The 18790-nt window shown below is 56.2% G+C and overlaps 1 long non-coding RNA gene across 3 annotated transcripts in view; it reads right to left on the minus strand.

The window, feature by feature from the left end:
• LOC117974378 (uncharacterized) overlaps positions 1–8668 on the minus strand; it is a 30075-nt gene extending 21407 nt beyond the window's left edge. Inside the window, exon 1 of one of the 3 annotated variants that reach the window (XR_004664366.3) lies at positions 7544–8656. This is a non-coding gene — a long non-coding RNA (uncharacterized LOC117974378). The other 2 variants (XR_008626556.1, XR_008626557.1) reach the window with 2 other exon arrangements.
• Positions 8669–18790: the final 10122 nt, after the last annotated feature.

Here is an 18790-nt window from a genome sequence, read left to right on the forward strand (position 1 = left end):
ACAAGATATTGGTATAGGTCCTATGTGGGTCCAAATTTCTTCTCCTAAGCCTCTGAGCCAGAGGCATTAGGGACTCAGTCTGTTCTGTGTAGAGGTGTAAAACGATACCTATAGCATAGATTAGGTTACACCTTAAGCAGGGCTGGGGCAGTCCCCATAATCAAACATGTTAATAGCTCTGCAGTGAAATGTACAAATGTTCACATCAAGGGGAATAAATAAAACTATAAATAGCTTCCTGTCAGCTGAGGTCAGGTTTTGCCTCCAGATGAATTTACCACCATCTTAACAAAAGGACTTCGGTTTTTCACACTTTTTGTTAATTGCAGAATTCCAGTTAGGGGATGGGGACCAGACGAGGATCGGGGCTCTCAGGCGCGTTGGTTTGGCTGTCTCCCTGCAGGGTCTCCCCGGCAGCGGGGCTGGCTCTGTGGGAGAGCCACTTCCACGGTCACCCAGGGCCCCATACATGGCTGACTGTTCTGTCGTCACCATCTTGAAATTCTCAATAATTGTAATTTTACCGCCCCGAATTTTCCTTTTACACAGGGCCCGGCAAATCGCGTAGCCAGTCCTGCCAGCATCCAGAGCAAAGCCCAGCACAAGGCAATTGCTGAATGGATGGATGGATGAATGAATGAATGAATGAATGAATGAAATGTCATCCCATTCCCTCTCCACTCAGCCCCTTCCTGATTTTCCACTATCCATCAGTGGAGACTCAACAGGGTTCCTGAGTGGCCTGCTCACCTGGAGAGAATGTGATTCCCGCACAGGTCCCTGGGGCACTCAGACCCAAAAGCAGGATTCCAGAGGGGTCCCTGGGTTTCTAACTCACACTTCGAGTGATTTGGACACAGCTGGCATTGAAAAGCAGTTGTGGTTGTTTCAGAGGCCAGCTTGCTCTCCCTTCTTTTCTAGCTGTGTGACCTTAGGCAGGTTGCCAAACTTCTCTGAACTTCCCCAAATGGGCAAGGGGTCAACACTCACTCACCCTTAAACCCTAGCAGGCCATTTAGGAATGAGCCCCTTCCTGCCAGTCATAGAGGAGCGCCCTGCAAAGGTGGGCCCTGAATCTGTCCTGGTCCCTGTGCGTGCCCAGCACCCAGCCTGGGGCCAGGAATGTGGAGGGCTCAGGAGCCGCCTCCTGCACGGGTGGAAGGGGAAGGAGGGTGGTTCCCCCACCTCACAGGGCTTTGTGAGGACGGGGGAGGGTGGGCAGAGGCTCTTCAGCATAGCTGGGCAAGCAGTAGGTCCCACATAAACGGAGCTGTCGTTGTTGGTGTCACACCTTCTCCCTGGGGCTGTGGCCTCAGCTGCTGCACCTTCCCCAGGGGTGGGCGGCAGGTGAGCCCTGCCAGGGGCTAGAGGCCAATGGGGTGGAGGAGGAGGTGGCAGAAGGGGATGAAGGCAGGGGCCTGGTGGACGGAGTCCAGACACGTCCTGATACCAATTAAGGCAGCTCTGGCGCAGGGGGCCTTGGACGGCATTTATCAGCCCGCCGGGGAGGGGCCGGCAAGCTGTCCTCCGGCTGACGGATTAGACAGCGGACAATTAGGTTTCAGGCGGGCGCTCTCCCTCTCCCTCTCCCCTCTCTCTCTCTCTCACACACACACACACACACACCCCACACCACACACACCACACACACACACACACACACCCCTTTCTCCATCAGTCTGCAAGGCCCAGCGGCAGAGCCCAGCTGGGTCTCTGCTGAGCCCCCAGTGGTAGGAACAAAATAGACATAGAGCCCCTCACTGAGGGGGAGGGTCCTCAAAGAGAAGAAGGGAGCCCCAGGGACTTCCCCACCCAAAGCTATGCCTGCGGGGATCACAGCTCAAGACCCCACAGTCTCAACCCCAAGCATCACTTCCAACAGGACCAGGAGTGGGGGCGTTCCCGAGAAGCCAACATGCAGGAGACAACAGCGACGGTGATTTCCAAAGCTGAGGACACGGAGCTGAGCCAACCAGGGGTCCCTTCCTCCCCTGAGAAATAGACTCTCCCCTTCACAATCGGAGCCTGTGATCCACGGATCACAACGGGAGCAATGTGTGATGTGAGGCAAGGGCAGCGACGTTGAGGGGCTTCTCAAAGCTGCAGGAAAAGTCCTCAAGATTCTAGAATGTTCGGCATTGCAGATGCTCTGGGATGAGTCAAGAATACTAAGAGGGAAGGATGTCCCGAGCCCTGCTTTGGGAAATGCAGAATCAGATGAGGCCTTCAGGCAGCTGGTACCCATGGCTGTAGGTCGTGTCTCCGTTCTGCCCCAAAGGCAGGCTCAACCTCTCCAAGGGGCCTCAGATGCTGTGGCCACCGGTGGCTGCAGGGCCTTCTTGCTAAGACCATCCCAGGCACCAGACACTGGGCAGGCTCAAAGCTGAGCTCCTCAACCTCCCCACACAGGCAAATGGCACCATTGTCATCCCAAGGTCCTGTCTAGAAAGCAAATTTCGACTTCATCTCTTCCTCTTCCTCACCTTTCACAGCCTTCACCATCATCATCAACTCCTGTCCCTTGACCTCTAAGACAGCTTTCAAACCCGCTCTTCTCCAGATCCCCATGACCGCCACCCCTTCCCAGCCTGACCCCAGCCACCATGTCTTGTTCAGATGCTCCCTCAGCTCCCAGCCTTTCCTCCTACTCCAGTTCCCCATGCAGCAGTAGAGGTGTCATCTAAACCCCCCCCGCCGCCCGCCAATCTCACCACGCCCCTGCTTCAGAGCCCTCCGTGGCTCCCACTCCCACCCACCTCAGGAGAAAGTCCCAGCACCTGACTGCAGCTTCCAGCTCTGTCTCCCCACCTACGCTGGGGTCATTGGCTTCATCCATTCTTCACACTCAGCAATGATCTTGTTTGTTTATTTGGTTACTTAGTTGATGTTAGCTCCCCTCCATCTCCCACCAGAACATCATTTGAAAGGACAGATCTCTGTTTTTTTTTGAGACAGGGTCTCATTCTGTTGCCCAGGCTAGAGTGCAGTGGTCTGATCGTGGCTCACTGCAACCTCTACCTCCTGGACTCAAGTGATCCTTCCACCTCAGCCTCCTTAGTAGCTGGAATTACAGGTATGTGACACCATGCCTGGCTCATTTTTAAAAATTTTTGCAGGGAGGCCAAGGTGGGCGGATCACCTGAGGTCAGGAGTTTGAGACCAGCCCGACCAATATGGCAAAACTCCGTCTCTACTAAAAATACAAAAAATTAGCCAGGTTTGGTTGTGCACACTCGTAATTCCATCTACTTGGACGGCTGAGGCAGGAGAATCACATGAACCCAGGAGACAGAGGTTGCAGTGAACCGAGATCATGCCACTGCACTCCAGCCTCAGCGACAGAGCGAGACTCTGCCTCAAAAAAAATTTTTCTTTTTTTTGAGATGAGGTCTCACCATGTCGCCGAGGCTGGTCTTGAACTCCTGGGCTCAAGTGATTCTCCCACCTCCGCCTCCCAAAGTGCTGGGATTATAGGCATGAGCCACCGAGCCTGGCCCTGGCAGATCTCTTTTGCTCACCCTTGTCAGCGTCTGTCACCTTGCTGGAACTCTCTGCACCTGTGGAGTGAGCAAGGACATGGGTCCCACCCTTCAGGCTTGTCCCTCGATGCTGTTCTCTCAGACTCCCCACGAGGACCACATCCCACGGCCGGCTCTTTCCTGAAGACCACACTCGTCTCACCCTCCGTCCCAAAGTCCGTGACGTACCCAGGCTCATCACACCACCCTTCAGCCACCAGCTCCTGTTCCCACCTCCAACCTCAGCAGAGAGGCCACTCTGTCCCGCATGCACCAGCTGGACCCATCCACCCTGCACAGCCGCTGAGGCAGGGTGGCCAGCTCACTCACTGGGCTCTCCCACCCAACAGAGGCTTCTTGGGGCCACCTCCTTCACTCTGCCTGGCACACAGTAGGTGCTCAATAAATATCTGTCTAACAAAGCTACTGGGCCCAGAACCCTGGCTCTAACCCCAGCACAGGTTCTGCCTTCCTCTGGCCTGGGCTCCCATCTGCCTGGGATCCCAGGGGCCAGGGGCCAGTGTGGATATGATCAGGTACCAAGCTGAGTGAAACAGACAGAAGGTGCTCTGGGGACACCTGTAACTGGGGACTTTGCATGGAAAGGGGGCAAAGCCTTCTGGGATGAGCTGGGCTTTGATGGGCAAGAGGACAGGCTAGGGAGAAAAAGCAGAAAATCTATTTTATTTTATTTTTTTTAGAGATAGGGTCTCTGTATGTTGCCCAAGCTGGTCTCCAACTTCAGGCCTCAAGGGATCCTCCTGCCTCAGCCTTCTGAGTAGCCTGGATTACAGGTGTGGGTCACCATATCTGGCTCTAAAGAGCAGAGACTCTTATGTTCATTAATGAACAGTTGCATGCCGGCCACTGCGTCTGGCACTTTATACAGGTTCACGTGTTCAATTCCTGTGACAGTCTTTTGAATAAAGTTTTACCTCCACTTTCCAGAAGAAGGGCAGCTACAGAGACATGAAGCCACTTATCCCGGATCCCACAGCTGCCTGCAGCAGATCCCAGGCATGGCCGGTCCCAGGGTCCTTGTCCTTTCGCTATCTACCATGCCACCATCTATGTGCCAGCTCCTACGCAGGCAGCATCCACCTCACTGGTGTCTGGGCAGAGGGAACCCCTGTGAGCAAAGGCCCAGGGGCTGGATGGAGCCTGCTGAGTGGGAGGCAGAACACACCTAAGAAGGTTGAGAATTAAATCCCCAAAAGTCAGCAGCAAAAGCCTGGGGGAAAGTGGGCTGGTCCCTTGCCCTCTCTGTGCCTCAGTTTCCTCATCTGTAAAATGAGGACATAATAGTACTTACTTCATAAAGAGGATCAATATCTTAAAGCACTTAGAATGGTGCCTGGCACAGATAAAGCATTGTAGAAACAGTTTCAAATAAATAAACATGGTAGGAACATGGTGGTCCCGAGTCCAGGCAGAGGGCCGAGGAGCTCTCCGGCTGTCGCTGGACCAGGAGGCTTGGCAGGCCCTTGGCCAGCTGGAGGTGGGTAGCCATGCTTTCTTCCCCCCGCCAGTGGCTGAGGCAGGTCTTTGGAGAATTCTGGACAGGCTCCATGAGGCCCCCAGGCCTGAGGACCATAGGCAGCCCACTCTCCCCTGGTTACTGGAGGCTGGAGTTGCAGAGAGGTCCCTGGGCCTCACTCCCTTTAGGGTCCAGGGTGGGAGAGGAGTAAGCGCCCTTCTTCTCTTCACTTGAATGAGCCCTGTGTGCACCCAGGCTCCTGGGTCAGACCCTTAGGAAATGAGTGGGGGTGAGGAAGCTCCCCTGAGGACTATAGGTTGTTGGCGTCGGGGGGTAATTTCCCCATCAGGACCCGCCCCAATAAAGGTCCGTAAAATCATCAAGACACTCCAAGGTGGGGGGTGGCGGGAGATCTTGACTAGAGTCACAAAGCTGTGTGTTTTTGTTGTGTTTTGTTTTGAGCCTGGGTTTCACTCTGTCACCCAGGCTGGAGTGCAGTGGTGCAATCTCGGCTCACTGCAACCTCTGCCTCCCGGGCTCAAGCGATCCTCCCATCTCAGCCTCCCGAGTAGCCCCTGTTGCTTTTCTTAGACCTGACAGAATCACCAAGGTCCCCTAAGCACGTGTGCTGTGATGAGTGATGCCATTTTACCAATGGGGAAACTGAGGCCCAGAGAGATGCTGTGTTTTGCTGGAGCCTCACAGATAACCCTACTCATCCTTCAGGTCGGCCTTAAACATAGTGGTCTCAGGGGAGGCTGCCCTGAGTCGGGTGGAGCCCAGGGCCCTGTTCCACTCTCACACACATCCTGTACTTCTCCTTCAGGGTCTGAGGGCAATGACAATGAACCAGCTCAATGTTTCACTGTCTTCACTGTCTGCCTCTCTGCCTGGACTGTGAGTCTTCCAAGGGCTGGCAGTGTGTCTGTGCACTCATAATCGAACCCCAGAGCCCAGGCAGGCCTGGCCCGTGGTGGGTAGGTGCCCATTGTTTGTTTGTTGAATGAGTGAGTGAGTGAATGAACGAATGATGGAGTCAGAATGAAAACATACAGCCTGCCAGGCACAGTGGCTCACTCATGTAATCCAGGCACTTTAGGAGGCTGAGGTGGGCAGATCGCTTGAGCCCAGGAGTTCGAGACCAGCCTGGGTAACGTAGTAAGACCCCCATCTCTACAAAAAATACTAAAAAATTAGCCGGGCATGGTGGCTCACGCCTGTAGTCTCAGCTACTCAGGAGGCTGAGGCAGGAGAATCACTTGAACCTGGGAGGCAGAGGTTGCAGTGAGCCGAGATCACGCCACTGCACCCTAGCCTGGGCAACAGAGCAAGACTCCATCTCAAGAAAAAAGAAAAAAAAAGAAAAGGAAAGGAAAAAGAGAAGAGAAGAGAAAAGAAAAGAAAAAAGAAAAGAGGCCTTTAGGAAATCCTGCACAGGTACTGATTTGCTCTGTTAATTCCTCCAATGGGAAAGGCGTATTGCTAGAGGGAGGAGGCACAGTCATGACACAGGGATCAGGGATTTGACCCCAACAGGCCAAGGTCAAAGGCAGAGATCAGGAAGTCAGATCCCACGGAGGCCTGTGGCCGTGTCCCCCGGCCCTCTGCAGGTCCCCTGACTCAGAGCCCTCTTCTCCCACTGCCCCCTGATGTTTCTCCAGTCCCTTCCCCTCTGTCTCATCACTCTGTCCACCTCATCTGTGGTGCCTGAAAATCCCCTCTTGAGCTGTGGGTGTCATTCTTGTCTGATCACCGCCTCCCCCACCACACACACCGCCAGCCCCAAATACAGAGCCTCCACAAAGCCCCTTATTAAGAAATTGGTCAATTTCCTGCTAATTAAAATAAATACTATGCCACATTAAAGGCCAATTAATTTTCAGAGCTGCTAGGAAAACATCGCCTGGAAAATGTACACCCCCCGCCCCACCCCCTCCTCGGCAAAGGGCAGCCACGTGGCACCCAGCAGCAGCCGGGAGGGCCTGGTGGGTCCCGAGCTTCTAGCAGGGTGGGGAGGAAGGGATGACCAGCTGTGGACAGGGCTGCAGGCGGGCGGAGCTTCCTGTTCCTGCGGGGACTCCACTCACTCAGCCCAGGAGCTCTGAGACCCCATCCCTCCCCAGGAAACCCAGGCCCTGAGAACAAGTCTGCCTAGCTTACCTCACAACCACAGGCAAGCACTTTCTCCAGAACTGGGTCCTTAGTTGCTGAGGAAGATGGACTTCGGTAAGGCCTGCGCTCACCAGGCTCTGCACCCCGAAGTTATCTCACTGAGGGGCACAGCAGCCTGCAGAGGGAGGTGCCATTGCTCCCATTTTGCAGTTGGGCAAGATGAGGCCCAGAGACACCAAGCCCCTCTCTTGAATCACAGCTTCTGGGGGCAGAGCAGGATGTACGCCTGGTCCTGCCTGACTATACCCAGAGAAACCTGCGGCAGGCCCTTCTCCATCACACATGGTCCTCCCACAGCAGCACAAAGGTCAGGGGAACTGCTATGTCTGCATAAAAGCAAACGTCATCAGTTGGATTTGTTCAAGGTGAGGCTTACCTGCTTCCTAACCATATCAAAAGCTCCTGTTGATTGAGAGTCAGGGACGTGCCAGGAGTCCTGCCAGGACCTGACCAGTTGTCATCTCACCGAATCCTCACCAGCACCACGCGGCTCAGCGAGGTTAGGTAACATACCCAAGGTCACACCACCTGGCCACAAATTAGTCATAGCAATCGCCTGTCTTCAAGGTCCAAGTTTTGCTATTTCTTCAAGGTCAAAGCCAAGGTCTTCTGTTCTGGAAGGACATCAAGCCATAGACAGAATGCTGGGTTCCTGGTGTGACCTCTGACAAGTCTCTTTGCCTCCTTGGGCCTCAGTTTTGTCATCTGCCAAATGGGAGGGCTGGATTCACTACTCCCTCGGACTCTGTTTAACTCGAGCATCCTGCAGGGGACCTCAGCCTGGGGCAGGTGCGGTCAGAGGGCAGATGGCCAGGAGCAGAGCCAGATGGGAGCAACAGCCTTCCCTCTGCCAGGACGGGGAGACCTGGCTGCCTCACAGTGAGAGGTCTGGCAGCCAGGGAGAGCAGTGGGGACAAGGGCCTGGCCAGGGCTGGTCATGGAGCACACTACCCCCACCACAGCTGCCCCTGTGCTGAAGACAACTCCCAGGGTGGTGAGAGTGGCATCCTGACCCCAGCAGCGCCTGTAGGACTGGGCACCTGCTGTCCACCCACCCTCTGCCCTTTGCTCTCCCTTCCTCGCCCAACCCCAGGAGCTCAATGCCTGCTCAGGGCAGGAATAAGAGGCAGGGGAGGGGTGAGGAGAGGAAGGGGTCACTGGGGCCTTGCTGATCCTTCGTGGGGCCTCCATGTCCCCATCCCTCACGCAAAGCGCCAACTCGGAGGCCGAGCATTTCATCAAAGCGAAGCGTCTCCCGCCGGCATCCTCAGAGAAGTGCTGCGGCGTTCCGTTTCTCCTTGAGGCTAAGGAAGGAGAACACAGAGCCGGAGTGGAGAGCAATCTGCCGTCCCTGAGCTGAGCACGCCCACCGTGTTGGGGATTGATTGCTTCCATCCTTCAGCCCACTCTACGGAGCACCCACCGTGTGACAGGCGCGGCGCTGGGCACCGAGGACAAGAAAATGAATAGGCCATGACATGCGCGCCTGAGAAGTCGCAGAATCAGACGGGAGACAGACCCAATGCCACACACCAAGCTCTGGGTGCACGCAGGGCACTGAGTCACTCCTTGTGGGTGAGGGGGTTCCCAGGGCACTCGACAACTGACAACCGACAGAGTCTGGAAGTAGCCTGGAGGGGAAAGGGCATTCCTGGCGGGGGCACAGCAGGAGCAAAGGCCCAGTGACACAGAAAGACCAGGGAGTGTTGAGGGAACAGAGAGCAGCTTGGTGTTGGGGCGGCATCGGCGGGTGGCGCTGGAGCCGATGAGAAAGGAGAGGCCGACTGCGGTTCAGGTGGCCAGGACCTTCTGTGCCATGCTCCGCCAGTTACAGCCAGCAGTGGTGGTAAGCACAGCCACCTGGCATTGAACAGTGACGGTGTGGCCAGCACTGTGCTAAGCTCATCTCAGTCATTCTCTCACCACATCCTCCAACGAGCCCGTGAGGCCCAGAGAGGTTAAGTGAGTTGCCGGTGGTCACACAGCCAATAGGGGCCAGGCTGGAACTTGGACTCAGGCTCCCAACTCTCACCCACCAGCATGTGCTGCCTCTGAAGAGTTTGGGATTCCCCTTCAGGGCAACTGGGAGCCACGAGGGATTTTTAAGGGGGGTGGGTAGCACAGTCTCAGTGCCCTAAATCCCCAAGTCACGCTCGTGGAGAACCCACTGCGTCCGCCTGGGAGACGTGGCTGGTCTGTTTTCAGGGTCTGAGGGTTACTTTGGCCTCCCTGGGAGCTGCCCTGGTCTGCCATGCTCCTCCCTGAGTACTGGGGCTTGGCCTGCGTCTTCTACCCCAGCCCGTGCTGCTCCCGGGTTCAAGCCTTGCGGCCAGGGGTCGTCGCTGCCATGGCCTCTTCAGAACCCAGGTGCCCACCTGTCAGGGTCTCAGCCCCTCCAACACTCTCTGGGGCCCCCACATTGCCCACCCTCTCTTCCCTCCCTTCCTTGCCTGGGGATAGCACCTGGGATGTGGGGTGCACAGGGAAGCGCCCCCTGATGGAGCTGGACAGCCCTTGGGAAGATCCAGCAGCGGTGGCCTCTCCTCACCCTTTCCCACATCCTCCCGGCTCCCTCTGCCCACCTAGCTTCCATATGGGGTACTGGATCATTCCTTCCCACCATCTCCCCTCCAGGGCCCCGCTTTCATTCTGCTCCCCCCATCCAAGGTCTCAGCATTGCAGGTATCACAAGACTGTGGATTCCAGAGGCCCCACAACACTTCCACCCTCCAAGCACCCACTGAGCATATGGAGAAGCTGAGGCCCAAGCAGGGCCAATGGCAGAGCAGCTGGAAGCCCAGCTCTCCTGTGCTCTCACCGCAGCTCCAGCTCCTGGTCAGCTGCCCACCAGGCATCTGCTGAGCGCTATGTGTTTCCATATAGGGGCATCTCACACTTGATCCTCACTCCAGTACAGAGCAGCCTGGGTTAAAACAGGAAGGCTGGCTTGTCCAGCTCTAGCTCCTAAAAATGCAATGAGTCCCATGTCGGCATCTCTGCCTTGCAAACAGGTAAAATGAGGCAGGCAGTAGCTCAATGACTTGCTGTCCCCGGTCATGTGTCAGGCAACCACAGTCACAAGGGTCTCCTGTCTGAAATCCTGCCTATTTTTAGTGTTAAGGCCAGGAAATGCGTTACTATAGACTCCTCTCCCTGTGTCCATGGCAGACATTACTAATTGATCACAGCACTCTCTTCCTGTAAGCCCAGATGTAGTCTCAGAATCCTCAACACAGCCTCTATCAACTGAGGAGCTGGCAATCAAGGTGACACCTGTTCACTGCCCTCCCTGCACGGTAGGGTCCAGTCTTATCTAGTGTCTTCCCAGCACTTGGCTCAGGGCCCAACACATGGCACAGATCACAATAAGAAACTTTTTTTTGTTTTGTTTTTTGAGACGGAGTTTTGCTCTTGTTGCCCAGGCTGGAGTGCAGTGGCACAATCTCGGCTCACTGCAACCTCCGTCTCTGGGGTTCAAGCGATTCTCCTGCCTCAGCCTCCCAAATAGCTGGGATTACAGGCACCCACCACTACGCCTGGGTAATTTTTGTATTTTTAGAAGAGACGGGGTTTCACCATGTTGGCCCGGCCGGTCTTAAACTCCTGACCTCAGGTTATCTGCCCGCCTCCACCTCCCAAAGTGCTGGAATTACAGGTGTAAGCCACCATGCCTGGCCACAGTATTAAACTTTTTTTATTTTTTTGAGATGGAGTTTCCTCTTGTTGCCCAGGCTGGAGTGCAATGGTGCAATCCAATCTTGGCTCACTGCAACATCTGCCTCCCGGGTTCAAGGGATTCTCCTGCCTCAGCCTCCCGAGTAGCTGGGATTACAGGCATGCGCCACCACACCCGGCTAATTTTGTATTTTTAGTAGAGATAGGGGTTCTCCATGTTGGTCAGGCTAGTCTCGAACTCCTGACCTCAGGTGATCCGCCCGTCTTGGCCTCCAAAAGTGCTAGGATTACAGGCGTGAGCCACTGCACCTGACAGTGATAAACTTTTACTGAGTGGTTGAACAAATGGTAACCACCGAATGAATGATGTCTCCCAAAGCCAGTGGCTCTAAGCAGCTTCTTTTGTAGCAACAACATGACAGCAATAATTATAACAGTAATGCCCCCAACAGCTGACGTTTCCTGAGTCTTTAAGGTATTTCATCTGAGCTGATGGACAATTCTGGGATGCCATTTCCCCAGGGTCACACATCATGGGACAGAGCCAGGCCCCGCCCCTGGTCTCCTGCTTCTGAGTCCAGTGCTCTGCCCCAGCCCCCACCTCTGCTAGTCCCACTGCAGCTTGTCTGGGTCAGTCAGAGTGGACCTGGACCTCAATCCGGGGACCCTGCAGATGTTGGAGGCAGATCCCAGGGCCCAGGGTGGGAATGGGTTCTCAGGGGAGTAGTTAGTTGGATGCTTCCTCACCTGCTTGGAATTGTAGAAATACAGAACAGGAGATGCCACAATGCACCACCTTTGCCATGACCTGACTCCCCCACCCCAAAATTCATATGTCAAGACATAATCTGCCCCAAGCATGGTGGCTCACGACTGTAATCCCAGCACCTTGGGAGGCTGAGGCAGGTGGATCACCTGAGGTCAGGAGTTCCAGACCAGCCTGGCCAACATGGTGAAACCCTGTCTCTACTAAAAATGCAAAAATTAGCCAGGCGTGGTGGCACACACCTGTAATCCCAGCTACTCGGGAGGCTGAGGTGGGAGCATTGCTTGAACCCGGGAGGCGGAGGCTGTAGTGAGGCAAGATCACACCACTGCATTCCAGCCTGGGTGACAGAGGGAGACCCTGTCTCAAAAACAAACAAAAACAAACAACACCATTATCTGCAATGTGTATTAAGAGATGAGGCTTCTGGGAGGTGATTAGGTCATGAGGGCTCCATCCTCATGAATGGTATCTGTGCTTTTAGGCAAGAGGCCTGGGGAGCCTGCTCGCCCTTTCCACCATGTGAGGACAAGGCTATAAGGCACCATCTGTGAGGAAAGGGCCCTCATCAGACACCAAATCTGCAGGCACCTTGATCTTGGACTTCTCAACCTCCAGAAATGTGAACAATAAACTTGTTTATAAATAACCCAGTCTAAGGTATTTTGTCATAGCAGCCGAATGGACGAGGACACCCTTTTTTGAACAGGTAGAAGAGAGTGGCCTCCAGGGAGTGTGATCTGCCCAAGGTCACCTGGCGAGCTTGGCTGAGGAAGGTGTGCAGAGCCCAGTGTCAGAGCCCCCGAGACGCCCTCTCCTCTCCTAGTGCCCTGTGCACTTGGGCTTAGTTGTTTTGCATCCTTTTGAGAATGTGAGTCCCTCAGAGGGAGGAACCTGGGCACGTCACATAAGGCTTTGGCTCAAGATGGGTGCTCAGTAAACACTGGGTGGACAGATGGGCAGAAGGAAGGAGACAAGGAAAGGAGGAAGGGAAGGAGGGAATGGGTGAGTGGATTCATGGATGGATGGATGCATGGAAGCCAGGGAGGGAGGATGAGTCACTGGGAGAGGATGGATGGAATGGAAGGATGGATGGATGGATGATGGGTGAACGGATGAAAGGAAGCAAGCCAGCATAGATGGAATGAGTGATGGAATTGATTGTCCCCTGCACCTGGAGGCCTCCAGTGACTCAGCCACAGAGGTCAGGAAGCTGGAGACGTGAGCAGGCGGCTCACCCCATGGTCCCCTCCCCCTCCCCCCCCCCGATATTTTCATTAGGACACATCTGCTGCACCTGGCCCCTCGGCCCCTGCCCTACGAAGCTGCAGACGCCTCTGCTGGCTTTATTAAGGACCTATTAACCCAACGGCTCCAGGCAGGGCTAACGATGCTGTCACTGCAGATGCTGGTTTGGTAGAGAGCCTCAGAGGGCTTCAGTAGGGAGCGCCAGGAACCTAAGGTTACAGCGAGGTCTTTAGAGCTGCACAGGCCTGCCTGATTTAATCCCAGTTCTGCTAATTGGCTGTGTGGCCTTGGGCAACTTACTTCCCTTCTCGGAGTGGGAGCTTCCCCACCTATAAAAGGGTCATAATGTGCTTGTTTGAGGATTCACTAAGCTAAAGCATTACAACACCTAGCCCAGAGTAAGAACTTGTTATAACCAGCAGCATATCCGAGGATTCCCCCGGGAGCCAGGTCCAGGGTGGAGCGCTCACACACAGCAGCCCCCATCTTTAGGATCAGGCAGGTGCTGTGACCCACCCTATTTCATGGACGAGGAAACTGAGGATAACAGGAGATGAAGTGCTTGGCCAAAGCCACCGTGCCAGGCAGTGACAAGGCTGAGATTCAAACGTGGGCCGTGGAGACCGTGACTGGGCCATGTCCTGCCGGCTACTGAGCAGGAACAAAGGCCGGGGCGGGAGGGCGGGGCTGGAGGGGTGCTTCTCCCACCAGCTTCTGGAGGTGACAGCACGGAGGAGGGGAGGGGAAGCTGGGACAATCTCGCTGATTTACGGCTTCCAGCGGGATTAACTGCACCATCTGGAGGCCACACGTCCACCCGGGTGTGTTAGGAACCCCAACCCTTCGGTGTAAATGGCAGGGGGAGACACGGTGGATGGCAGATCAGCTGTGAGCTGCCGGGTTGACTGTGGGGACCATGTGGGGCCCACCTGGCTTTCTTCAAGCCACCATCTACCCCTGAGGATGTCTCCCACTGAGGGGGCTGGATCTGCACCAGACTCAGAAGATTCCAGAATGGCTGGATCCAAGGGTTCAAATACAAAGGGAGGGCTGTGGCCGGAGCCACCGAAAAGTACAGGGGGTGAGCAGGAAGGGCAGGGGAACAACAGAGACAGGAGCAGCAGCTGGACACTCGCTCTCAGGGGTGTGTGACAGCGACTGCACCATCTTCCAGCTGTGTCCCCAGCAAGTGACTTCACCTCTCTGAGGCTCTGCCCCTTCATCTGTGAAAGTGGGATCATCGTGGTCTTTACCTCACTTGGTTGTTTTGAGGGCAGAATTAGATAAGGAAATGTACAGACCTCGGTGGAGTACCTGGCACTGAGTAAGTTCACAATCAATGGCGGTTGTGATTATTATCCCCATTTGCCAGATGGGAAGACTGAGGCTCAAAGCAGCTCAGGGACTTGCCTCGGATTACACAATGGGTTGGTGGCAGAACCCCTGGCCTCGGCTTCTCCTGACCCCAGTCCAGTGCTCTTTTCCTGGAGGCTGGACCAAAGATGAACCTGCCTTGGGACACAGCCAGCCCCAGAGTGTCAGAGACCCAAGGTGGCCATCCTGGGTCACACCAGCTCCAATGACAGCTTCCATGTTCTAGCACCTACTGTGCACCAGATGCCATGCCACGAGCTTGTGTGCACCACCTCCAGGAGCCATCACCACCTGTGACACGGGCACTGCGCTATCCCTGTTGTCCAGATACACAAGCTGTGGCTTCGGCAGAGCCAGGATCCACCGCCAGGACTGTCTGGTCCTGGAATCCCGGTTCTCAGCACAGGCTACTGCTGGGCCAAGGTGGGGCTTCTCTAGACTGCAGCGACAGCTCCCAGGCGCCTTCTCCCTATGTGTTCATCTTCTCCTTCAAGGAGAGACGGCAATATGGCACCCAGCCCCCCACCGTGGATCCTAAGTCTTCTGGACACCAGACAAGTTTCCCCTGCAGGGCGGGGTTCCTTTCTCACATCTGGAAAAGGGGCGGGGGGGAAGGAGGGAAGAAGAAACATCAGCCCTAGCCCCTCCCTCCCTTCAGCCAGCACAGGGCCGCAGTGGGGGCTCAGGCTGCTAGGCGATGGTGGCAGGGAGGAGATTTGAAGCATGCGGTCCCCCTTCCCCGCACACCCTGTCTACATTCCCATCTGGTCAGCCTGCTCGCTGAAAGTTGAAGTCCGCCTTGTACAAAAAAACAAAAGCCTCCCCTTTCCAATGCAGAAAGCCCCAGAGACCGGGGCCACTCCGCTTGCCTTCTCTCTTGGCCAGTGTGGCCAGGACAGGGGCCGGGGAAATGACAGCTGCCCTGCTCAGGGGAGAGAGATCCCAGTCCTGGCTTGGGTCCTCTCTGGGGCCATACCCCAGGAGCAGCTCGCGGAGCCTGTCCCCGCTGACTCCCACCGGCTCCTGCCTCGCCCGGCAGCCCAGGCCCCGCGACCCCTCCCCCTAGGACCTCCCGGCCTGGCCATCCGAGATGACCCTTGCCCCTTCCCCACAGAAGCCCAGACCTCTGACCCTTATTAAAAACAAACCAAACAAAATCTGGAGAGAAAAAAAATTCTCCACAAACACCTGAGAGATGATCGCGTGTCCCCGGCGCACGTACACACACACACACGCACACACACCCCAGCCTCAGACACGCGAGGCCGCCTCCACATAAACACGCTACTGGAGGGCGGGTTTTGTTTATGAAACGTCCAGGTTTCTCTCAACTTTGGGACGGGTGTGGACTGTTTCAGAGTTTTCTGCGGGATGAGGGAGCCTGGGGGCGGCAAGGATGTATTTTCTGCTTTGTGCTCTTTGCTGGTTCAATCCGGGGAGGGGGATACTGAACAAAAGGACCAGAAAACCCAGGAAGGGGGCCCCGGGGCAGCACCCCCACCCCCAGGGGAGGTCGGGCTCCGGGAGGGCAGCCCCGGGGCCTGGGAAGCCCGGACTGGGCCTGAGCTCCGGAGGGCGGGGCTGCTGGCCCGCGTCCCCTCCGCGTCCCCGCGATGGGCCCAGGGTCTGTCGCTTCGAAAACGTCTGGGACCGCTGGGCCGGGGTTCCTGCCCCCTCCTCTCCTGGCCTACAGCGCCTGGAAACCAAGGAATCCGCCCGGAACAATGGCGGGGCGGCTTTCCAAAGGCAAACAAGGAACGATTTGGCTTTTCCTTCCCCCGGCCCCCGAACCACTACCCGAGCGGGCGGCAGGGGCAGGTCTGGGGGTCCAGGTGGCCCCGGCGCGGCGACGGGACACACCCGCGACGCCCTCGTGGGCCAGGCCCCGCTGCGCATGCGCGGGTTGGGGCGCAGGAGGCCGCGGCCGCCCGCGCAGCCTCGCTCTGGCCCGGTCTCCGTGGCAACGGGCTGGGGGGAGGGGCCGGGCGGCGCGGGCCGCGGTGGCTGCTATTTCTGCCGCTTCCTGTTCCTCGCGGCCACGTCGCCATGGCAACGGTGTTACTCACCGCGGCCGCTTCCCGGCTCGGCTGGCGCGCGTGACCCCGGCCGCTCGCGCCCCCTCGTCTCTCACTTGCTGTGTTTTCCCCTCTTCCCCCGGGCGTCCTCCTCCTCCTGCACCCCGGGCCCCCCACCCTTCCCCCTCCTCCCCGGTGCCCACGGCCCGGGACGAGGGGGAGGGAGATTGATGGGGGACGCTTATTAAAAAACATTGTAACCGTTTCCGTTTTTATTACGTTGACAAGGGAGCGTTATTTACTGTTATTGTTTGCCGAGCGGGCCGCGCCGGAGCGCGGGCAGCCCCCCGGGAGCTCACCTTCAGGCCGCGGCGGGCGGGGGCCGGGGCGGGGGGCAGGGCGAGAGCAGGGGGCGTCGGGCGGCCGCGCACCCCGGGGCCCTGCTCCTCACCCCTTCCCCCGCCAGCCCGTCCGGGCCCCGCGGCGGGGCGCGTTGGCGCGGGGAGGGACTGCAGAGGCCCGGTGACTCGCGTTGAAGGAGAAAGGCAACAAAAAATAAAAAAGGAACAGATGACTTCATTCTCGGGAAGGCTCCGTCCTACACGGACCAATTTCCTGGGGACTGTGGTGGAACAGCCCTGCTGCCGTTGGAAGCACTTAAAACTAAACCAGATAAAGACCAGAACATTCTGGGCCCTGCTGAACCAAGCCAGGGCAGGCTGCCGGGGCATGCAATTGCTGGCCACATGGGGAGGTGGGTGGCCTCCCTCCACCCTCAAAGGGCGCCTGGCTTCCAGTGTCCCAAGATTGGGGGTCCTGTGGGGAGGTGTCCACCGGGATCAGATGGGCCTGAAGGACGCCCCCAAGCCCCTGCTGGGATGTTAGTGTCATCCTGCTAATTAAAGTTTGTGATTCTGTTCCTAACTCAGCTCCCCACTCTTGGACATTATCAGCTCAAATGCATACAGTTGCTGCTCTGGACAGAGAAGCCAGAGGAAAAAGCCTCTGCAGTGCACACCATACCATGGGTTCAGAAAAACAAATGTTGGCCGGGCACGGCCCGCCTGTAATCCCAGCACTTCGGGAGGCCGAGGCAGGAGGATCACTTGAGGCCAGGAGTTTGAAACCAGCCTAGTCAACATGGCAAAACCCAGCCTCTACTAAAAATACAAAAATTAGGCGTGGTGGTGCACACCTGTAATCCCCGCTACTAGGGAGGCTGAGGCATGAGAATCACTTGAACCTGGGAGGTAGAGGTTGCAGTGAGCCAAGATCATGCCACTGCACTCCATCCTGGGCAACAGAGCAAGACTCCATCTCAAAAAATAAAAATAAAAAAAAATGTTTACACTTACAAGCAACTCCTAGTGAACAACCCAGGTTTTGGAAACAACTTTCAGCGACCCCTTTAGCCTGTTTCATGTTTTCTTTTTCTTTTTCTCTTCCAAGGACATGCGGTTAGCCTTTGGTCACGGAGACCTTTGCCCTTTCAAGATAAAGTGATCTTCAGCTCTGTTCCCAGCACCAGCCGCTCTCAGCTGCACAGCCCTCCCTGAATGTGTGAACCAAAGTCACTGGTTCCAAGAAGAAAGAGCATCCTCCATCCCCACCCCACTCCCACCCCCACCCCACCCCACTCCCACCCCATCCCACCCCAGCGCTTGTGGAGTGTAAGACAGAGGTTCCCAGCCCTGAGATACAGACAGGCATCGGGCAGGCCTATACCTCCCTCCACGCCGAGTCACCAGCACTCACCCCACAGGCTGACCGTCCACGCAGACGTGGTGGTGGGTTCAGAGGGTTTAGCTGATGCGAGAGTCGGAGCCCTGGGCAAAGTTTGTGACAAAATGACAGTAGACACCCAGTGTTGCAGAACCCCAGATCTGGGAGGACTTCGGAGATTACCGAGACCAACTACCCCCACTTCTTGTTTTACAGTTGGGCAAACTGAGGCCTGGAGAGGGGAAGGAGATGGGGCTAAGATGCGCCACCAGCTGGTGATAGAGCCTAGATGGGACCGTGGCGCTGTGCCTTCCATTCAGGTGCTGGTTGCCCCACTCTTTCATCTGTGGAATTATCTGTATGATCAGAAGTTTGGGGCTGGGGGCAGGACAACTGTCAGTCAGGGGCCACTGTCGCCAGAGTGCTAGGGTTCAAATCCTTCCTTCTCAGCGAAGCCTTGGGCCAGCGAGTTCTTTTCTCCAAGACTTGGCCTCTTTATGTGTTAAGTAATGGGGGTAATAACTGACCCTGGGCCGGGCGTGGTGGCTCACGCCTATAATCCCAGCACTTTAGGAGGATGAGGAGGGCGGATCACTTGAGGCCAGGAGTTCAGGACCAGCCGGGTCAGCATGGTGAAAACCCATCTCTCCTAAAAATACAAAAATTAGCTGGGCGTGGTGGCGGGCACCTGTAATTCCAGCTACTTGGGAGGCTGAGGGAAGAGAATCACTTGGACCTGGGAGGCAGAGGTTGAAATGAGCAGAGATTGCGTCACTGCACTCCAGTCTGGGCGACAGAAAGACTCTGTCAAATAAATAAATAA

Source organism: Pan paniscus, chromosome 11 (assembly GCF_029289425.2).
Source record: "Pan paniscus chromosome 11, NHGRI_mPanPan1-v2.0_pri, whole genome shotgun sequence".
Classification (NCBI taxonomy): Eukaryota; Metazoa; Chordata; class Mammalia; order Primates; family Hominidae; genus Pan; species Pan paniscus.